General features: G+C 59.6%; 1 long non-coding RNA gene across 1 annotated transcript; it reads left to right on the top strand.

The window, feature by feature from the left end:
- The first annotated feature begins 6,868 nt into the window (after positions 1–6,868).
- LOC113940915 lies at positions 6,869–8,089 on the top strand. The gene is made up of 3 exons (XR_003525563.1): positions 6,869–6,893; positions 7,122–7,133; positions 7,993–8,089. It is a non-coding gene; the product is annotated as an uncharacterized LOC113940915 (long non-coding RNA).
- The last annotated feature ends 198 nt before the right edge of the window (positions 8,090–8,287 follow it).

Here is an 8,287-nt window from a genome sequence, read left to right as displayed (position 1 = left end):
CTGTCAGTCTCTGGTGCACATTCCTGATGAAGGTTGGAACCTGGAGGCGGCATGGGGGAAGAGCTGCCAACTTGTCCAGCTTCCCTGACAAGTGCTTCCCTTCCCACCACACTGTGCTGGCCTCAAAGGCTGAGAGGGTCCAGGAGAACTGACTGGAGGGGCCACACCATCCCTGGGGGCTTGAGCTCTGGCCACAGGATGCTTACTTGCTTTGGATCAGAGACACCGTTCTCCTCAGAAACATCCCGACGGGGAGCATGAGTCCCGCTCTGAGCGTACCTACTGTCGGTGCCCATTCCCTACCAATGCATGGCCCCCCAGTGCTCTTGGATCAAATGTTCTAGACCCATGGGAACATGTGCGCCTCATGTCCATGTGAGAGCAGCAACTGGCAGAAGACGTCTGCTGCCAGTACTTGTCTTGACTGCTCCTTCAGTGAACTGGCACCTTAATCAGAGACACAGAACAGGTTTGCATCCCAGAGTTTTCCCTATCCCCTGCACTTCTCCTCAGTGCCCTGGATATCAGCTGGAAGTCGCAGTCAGACACAGAGCAACTGGAGCTTTGAACATCAGACTGGACAGCTTTTATTTTGCAGAATGCAAGAAAGAAGTCCAAATAACAAGGAAACTTGACAGGATCTCTGAGCAGTCTAAACTTCATGTGAAACTCAGCAATTGGTGGTGATTTGGTGCTGCAGGTCATCGCTTGATGCAAAAATCAATCCTGCAAAGATTCCTGCTTCTGTCTTCTGACAGCTGCTGAGCACAGCCACCAATTGCTCCAGCTGCCACTCCCAACAACCCCTTGCAAGAGTGCAGACATCAGTGCCCGTTGGCTTTGGCTGCCCTGTGGCAGAGAAGTCCCCCTGGGGCACAGCCGTGTGGGGCAGGAGATAGGCACCAGCCCTGCCAGGACTCGAGGTGGTGGCAGGTCTCCTTGGGCGAGGACTTGTCAGAGCTGCTGATTTTGGTGCAGCCCTGACCAATGGGGTGGGAGCAGCATTGGTGCCCTTGCCCCCATGTTCCTTCTGTGTGTCACAACCCCGTGTTTGGGAGGGCCATCAGCTGGGACTTCTCCCATGGAGCCCATGCCAGCTTGTGTGCAGGCCCCGTGCCCTTCCCGCTGCGGCTGCATCGGCAGCTGAGGGGGCTCCTTCTGCTACCGTGGGCAGGCACAGCAGGGGAGGGTTTGCTTAGTTTTTGAGCTGTGCCTAAAGTTCATGTCCAGCTGTCTTAGATAGTTTGCAGAACAGACTCCTGACCTAGGTCAGGTTGACCGGGCTGGGGGAGTTCCCAGGGCACGTGGCACTGTGTCACAGGGCCCTTTGTGACACGCTGGGCATGGCCGATGGGATGGCACAGGGCAGGGTGTCACAGGGCCCTTTGTGACGCGTGAGGACATAGTACTGGTGGTGGGGTGACCACGCCTCAGTGCTCCTCGGAGCGTGCGACGGGACGGACGGGACAGAGCGGTGCTGTGCGGAACCCCCGTGCAGCCAACTCGTTCCTTCCTGATCCGAAGCGTTTTGGTGTTTTTTCTGTCGTGCAAGTGTGCTCGAGGCCGGACTGCGGGACTTGGTGACACGGAGCTTTTGTGAGGTGTCTCCAATCCCTGCGGCAGGTGCCCTCGAGGCCATTCTCTGGGGCTTCGTGCCCCGGAGCTTTTCCCTGGCGTCTCCAGTCCCTGCAGCAGGTGCCTTCAAGGCCCGACTGTAGGATGGCAGAGAGACGCTTCAGGCTGTGCAGGTTCCTCAGGGGGAAGAAAAAGAAGGAAGGCCCTGGGACTGCCCCAGCAAAGCAGCCTGAAGAGGCGGAGCAGTCCCAGCCCCTGCAGGACGGTGAGTGGCACAACTGGGCCACAGGGCTGGTGGCTGCAGCCAGATGGGCCTCTTCCCATTCCATCCCCTGTGGACATGGCCAGGGAAGGAGAGGGGGGAAGAGGGCCCAGGGCTGATCCCCCGGCAGGTCCATGCACTAGGCATCCCGGGGCTGGCCCTGCCTGTGGAGCACAGGGCTGGGCTGTGTTCTCTGGCCTCTCCTGCAGCCCCTCAGCTCTGACCATGCTCACCTTTGCCAGATCCAGGACGGGACCGGACGCAAGAGCAGGACCGTGCCCGTGGCTGCTTTCGCAGGGCAGCACAGGTACCTGCAACCATCACCTCCTGGTCTGGGCCAGCTGTCCCTGCTCAGCCCAGCACTGCTGTCAGAGCTCTCCAGGGCACATCCCTCTATTCCCTGCCCTTCGTTCTCTTGCAGGCTTGTCTGACATCCCTAGCCATTCGGCGTAGAAAGACCAGGATCATGCCAGCTGAGGTCATAGCACAGCCTGACCCCACGCCGAGTGAGCTCAAGCCAGACCCTGATGTCGGCACCATGTCAGCTGATGGCACAGGAAACTCTGGCAGCGCGGTGACCGATGATGTGACCAACTCCAACACGGCGCTGCCTGAGCTCACCGCAGAGGCTGACGGTGCAACAACTGAGGGCATCGCAGACAGTGAGAGTACACCCGTTCAGTGCCTGTCCGATGTTCCCAGTTGGGACGTTCTTGGGGATGAAGTTGTCTCTGCTCAAGTAAGCAACCTGTGGGCAGGGACTGTGTGGCCCCTCATCCTGGGTCTGCTGGGCCCCCTCATCCTTTGAGGCCTGCATGGTGTGGGAAGGGAAGCACTTCTCTGTGGACAGTGGGCAAGTTGCTCCTTCTGGCTGCCCTCCACGTGCATCCTCCAGGCCAGAGAATGGGACTTGGGAACTCTCCAGCCCATCAAGTTCCATGGTCTGGCCTCGAGGGCAACTGCCACAGGGACTGAGATGCCTTGGAAAAGCTCCAGTTCACGAAGTCTTCTGTTGCAGGAGCCTTCAAGGCACTTCTGCAGGACTTGGTGACCCAGAGCTTTTCCATGCAATCTCTCCTGCAGGAAGCCATGGAGCCACACAGAGGCATGGAGCAGAGACCTCCCAGCGTGCCCAAGCAGGCCTGGGTGAAGGAGGAGGAGGAGGAAAGCCCTGGGCCTGCCCCAGCACAGCAGACTGAAGAGGTGGAGCAGTCCCAGCCCCTGCAGGAAGGTGAGTGGCACAGCTGGGCCACAGGGCTGGTGATTGCAGCCAGATGGACCTCTTCCCATCCCATTCCATGTGGACATGGGCAGGAAAAGGGTAGAGGTAGGAGGGCCCGGGGCTGATCCCCGTCAGTTCCATGCACTGAGCATCCCAGGGCTGACCCTGCCTGTGGAGCACAGGGCTGGGCTGTGTTCTCTGGCCTCTCCTGCAGCCTCTCAGCTCTGACCGCACTCACTCTTTGCCAGATCCAGGACGGGACGGGACACAAGAGAAGGACCGTGCCCGTGGCTGCTTCCGCAGGGCAGCACAGGTACCTGCAGCCATCACCTCCTGGGCTGGGCCTGCTGTCACTGCTCAGCCCGGCACTGCTGTTGGAGTTTTCCAGGGCACATCCCTCTCTTCCCTGCTCTCCATTCTCCTGCAGGCCTTTCTGATGTTCTTGGGTATTCGGCGTAGAAAGACCAGGACCTCAAAAACTGAGGTCATGGCACAGCCTGACCCCACGCCGAATGATCTCAAACCAGACCCTGATGTTGGCACTGTGTCAGCTGACGGCACAGGAAATTGTGACAGCACGGTGACCAATGATGGGAGAAACTCCGATTTGGCGTTGCCTGAGCTCATCGGAGAGGCTGACGGTGCAACAACTGAGGGTGTCGCAGACACTGAGAGCACACCCGTTCAGTGCCTGTCCGATGCTTCCAGCTGGGACATTCTCGGGGATGAAGCTGTCTCTGCTCAAGTAAGCAGCCTGTGGGCAGGGACTGTGTGGCCCCTCAAGCTGGGTCTGCTGGGCCCCCTCATCCTTTGAGGCCTGCATGGTGTGGTGGGAAGGGAAGCACTTCTCTGTGGACAGTGGGCAAATTGCTCCCTCTGGCCACTCTCCCACGTGCCCCCTCCAGGCCAGAGAATAGGACTTGTGAACTGGACTTTTCTAAGGCATCTCAGTTCCTGTGGCAGTTGCCCTCGAGGCCAGACCATGGGAATTGATGGGCCGGAGAGTTCCCAAGTCTTCTGTTGCAGGAGCCTTCAGGGCACTTCTGCAGGATTTGGTGACCCAGAGCTGTTCTGTGCCATCTCTCCTGCAGGAAGCCATGGAATCAGAGAGAGGCACAGAGCAGAGACTTCCCAGCATTCCCCAGGTGTCCTGGGTGAAGGAGAAGGAGGAGGAAGGCGGCCCTGGAGTTGCCCCAGCACAGCAGCCTGCAGAGGTGGAGCAGTCTCAGCCCCTGCAGGAAGGTGAGTGGCACAGCTGGGCCACAGGGCTGGTGGCTGGTGGCTGCTGTCAGCTTGGCCTCATCCCATCCCACCCCCTGTGGACATGGGCAGAATAAGGAAGGGGGAAGAGGGCCCAGGTTGATCCTCCAGCAGATCCATGCACTGGGCATCCCAGGGCAGACCCTGCCTGTGGAGCACAGGGCTGGGCTGTGTTCTCTGGCCTCTCCTGCAGCCCCTCAGCTCTGACCACTCTCGTTCTTTACCAGATCCAGGCTGGGACAGCGGTGCAGACACCGACAGCAGGCCCGCTCAGAGCGTGAATGATGCTCCTCCTCGGGATGTTTCTGAGGAGAACAGTGTCTCTGACCCAAAGCAAGTAAGCATCCTGTGGCCAGGGCTCAATGCCCTGGGGATGGTTGTTCCCTCTAGCCAGTTCTCCTGGGCCCTCTCAGCCTCTGAGGCCAGCACAGTGTGGTGGGAAAGGAAGCACTTCTCGGTGGACAGTGGGCAAATTGCTCCCTCTGGCCACTCTCCCACGTGCCCCCTCCAGACCAGAGAATGGGACTTGTGAACTGGAGCTTTTCCAAGGCATCTCAGTCCCTATGGTAGGTGCCCTTGAGGCCAGACTATGAGACTTGATGGGTCGGAGAGTTCCCAAGTCTTCTGTTGCAGGAGCCTTCAAGACACTTCTGCAGGACTTGGTGACCCAGAACTGTTCTGTGCCATCTCTTCTGCAGGAAGCCATGGAGTCAGAGAGCGGCACAGAGCAGAGAGCCTCCAGTGTGCCCCACGTGTCCTGGGTGGAGGAGGAGGAGGAGGAAGAAGACCCTGGAGTTACCCCAGCAAAGCAGCCTGCAGAGGTGGAGCAGTCCCAACCCCTGCAGGAGGGTGAGTGGCACAGCTGGGCCACAGGGCTGGTGGCTGCAGCCAGATGGGCCACTTCCCATCCCATTCCGAGTGGACATGGCCAGGGAAAGGGAGGGGGAAGAGGGCCAAGGGCTGATCCCCCAGCAGTTCCATGCACTGGGCATCCCAGGGCTGACCCTGCCTGTGGAGCACAGGGTTGGGCTGTGTTCTCTGGCCTCTCCTGCTGCCCTTCAGCTCTGACAACTCTCGCTCTTTGCCAGATCCAGGCCAGGACAGCGGTGCAGACACCGACAGCAGGCCCGCTCAGAGCGTGAATGATGCTCCTCCTCGGGATGTTTCTGAGGAGAACGGTGTTTCTGATCCAAAGCAAGTAAGCATCCTGTGGCCAGGGCTCAAGCCCCCAAGGATGGTGTGGCCCCTCTAGCCAGCTCTCCTGGACCCTCTCAGCCTTTGAGGCCAGCACAGTGTGGTGGGAAGGGAAGCACTTCTCGGTGGACAGTGGGCAAACTGCTCCCTCTGGCCACTCTCCCATGTGCCCCCTCCAGGCCAGAGAATGGGACTTGTGAACTGGAGCTTTTCCAAGGCATCTCAGTTCCTGTGGCAGTTGCCCTTGAGGCCAGACCATGGAACTTGATGGGCCGGAGAGTTCCCAAGTCTTCTGTTGCAGGAGCCTTCAAGGCACTTCTGCAGGACTCGGTGACCCAGAGCTGTTCTGTGCCATCTCTCCTGCAGGAAGCCGTGGAACCAGAGAGAGGCACGGAGCAGAGACCTCCCAGCATTCCCCAGGTGTCCTGGGTGAAGGAGAAGGAGGAGGAAGGCCCTGGAGTTGCCCCAGCACAACATCCTGAGGAGGTGGAGCAGTCTCAGCCCCTGCAGGAAGGTGAGTGGCACAGCTGGGCCACAGGGCTGGTGGCTGCAGCCAGATGGGGCTCATCCCATTCCAAACCATGTGGACATGGCCAGGGAAAGGGGAGGGGGAAGAGGGCCAAGGACTGATACGTCGGCAGCTCCATGCTCAGGGCATCCTGGGACTGGCCCTGCCTGTGGAGCACAGGGCTGGGCTGTGTTCTCTGGCCTCTCCTGCAGCCCCTCAGCTCTGATCACTCTCGCTCTTTGCCAGATCCAGGCCAGGACAGCGGTGCAGACACCGACAGCAGGCCCGCTCAGAGCGTGAATGATGCTCCTCCTCAGGGTGTTTCTGAGGAGAACGGTGTCTCTGATCCAAAGCAAGTAAGCATCCTGTGGCCAGGGCTCAAGCCCCCAGAGATTGTCTGGTTCCTCTAGCCAGTTCTCCTGGACCCTCTCAACCTCTGAGGCCCACACAGTGTGGTGGGAAAGGAAGCACTTCTCGGTGGACAGTGGGCAAACTGCTCCCTCTGGCCACTCTCCCATGTGCCCCCTCCAGGCCAGAGAATGGGACTTGTGAACTGGAGCTTTTCCAAGGCATCTCAGTTCCTGTGGCAGGTGCCCTTGAGGCCCGACTATGAGACTTGATGGGTCGGAAAGTTCCCAAGTCTTCTGTTGCAGTAGCCTTCAAGACACATCTGCAGGACTTGGTGACCCAGAGCTTTTCTGTACCATCTCTCCTGCAGGAAGCCATGGAACCAGAGAGCGGCATGGAGCAGAGACTTCCCAGCATTCCTCAGGTGTCCTGGGTGAAGGAGGAGGAGGAGGAGGAGGAAGGCCCTGGATTTTCCCCAGCACAGCAGCCTGCAGAGGTGGAGCAATCCCAGCCCCTGCAGGAGGGTGAGTGGCACAGCTGGGCCACAGGGCTGGTGGCTGCTGTCGGCTTGGCCTCTTCCCATCCCACCCCCTGAGGAGGGGGAATAAGGGCCCGGGGCTGATCCCCTGGCAGCTTCATGCCTTGGGCATCCCGGGGCTGGCCCTGCCTGTGGAGCACAGGGCTGGGCTGTGTTCTCTGGCCTCTCCTGCAGCCCCTCAGCTCTGACAACTCTCGCTCTTTGCCAGATCCAGGCCAGGACAGCGGTGCAGACACGGATAGCAGGCCCGCTCAGAGCGTGAATGATACTCCTCCTCGGGATGTTTCTGAGGAGAACGGTGTTTCTGATCCAAAGCAAGTAAGCATCCTGTGGCCAGGGCTCAAGCCCCCAAGGATGGTGTGGCCCCTCTAGCCAGCTCTCCTGGACCCTCTCAGCCTTTGAGGCCAGCACAGTGTGGTGGGAAGGGAAGCACTTCTCGGTGGACAGTGGGCAAACTGCTCCCTCTGGCCACTCTCCCACGTGCCCCCTCCAGGCCAGAGAATGGGACTTGTGAACTGGAGTTTTTCCAAGGCATCTCAGTCCCTATGGCAGGTGCCCTCGAGGCCAGACTATGAGACTTGATGGGCCAGAGAGTTCCCAAGTCTTCTGTTGCAGGAGCCTTCAGGGCACTTCTGCAGGACTTGGTGACCCAGAGCTGTTCTGTGCCATCTCTCCTGCAGGAAGCCATGGAACCAGAGAGAGGCACGGAGCAGAGACCTCCCAGCATTCCCCAGGTGTCCTGGGTGAAGGAGAAGGAGGAGGAAGGCCCTGGAGTTGCCCCAGCACAACATCCTGAGGAGGTGGAGCAGTCTCAGCCCCTGCAGGAAGGTGAGTGGCACAGCTGGGCCACAGGGCTGGTGGCTGCAGCCAGATGGACCTCTTCCCATCCCATTCCGTGTGGACATGGCCAGGGAAAGGGAGGGGGAAGAGGTCCCGGGGCTGATCCCCCGGCAGCTCCATGCACTGGGCATCCCAGGGCTGGCCCTGCCTGTGGAGCACAGGGCTAGGCTGTGTTCTCTGGTCTCTCCTGCAGCCCCTCAGCTCTGACCACTCTCACTCTTTTCCAGATCCAGGCTGGGACAGAGGTGCAGACACAGACAGCAGGCCCGCTCAGAGTGTGAATGATGCTCCTCCTCAGGGTGTTTCTGAGGAGAACGGTGTCTCTGATCCAAAGCAAGTAAGCATCCTGTGGCCAGGGCTCAAGCCCCGGGCGGTTTGTGGCCCCTCTAGCCAGTTCTCCTGGACCCTCTCAACCTCTGAGGCCCACACAGTGGTGGGAAGGGAAGCACTTGTCAAGGAAGCTGGACAAGTTGGCAACTCTTCCCCCATGCCTCCTCCAGGTTCCAACCTTCATCAGGAATGTGCACCAGAGACTGACAG

Source organism: Corapipo altera, unplaced genomic scaffold (genome assembly GCF_003945725.1).
Source record: "Corapipo altera isolate COAL_440 unplaced genomic scaffold, ASM394572v1 56376, whole genome shotgun sequence".
Classification (NCBI taxonomy): Eukaryota; Metazoa; Chordata; class Aves; order Passeriformes; family Pipridae; genus Corapipo; species Corapipo altera.
Note: the sequence above shows the minus strand (reverse complement) of the source record. Positions and strands in the feature narration are given on the sequence as shown.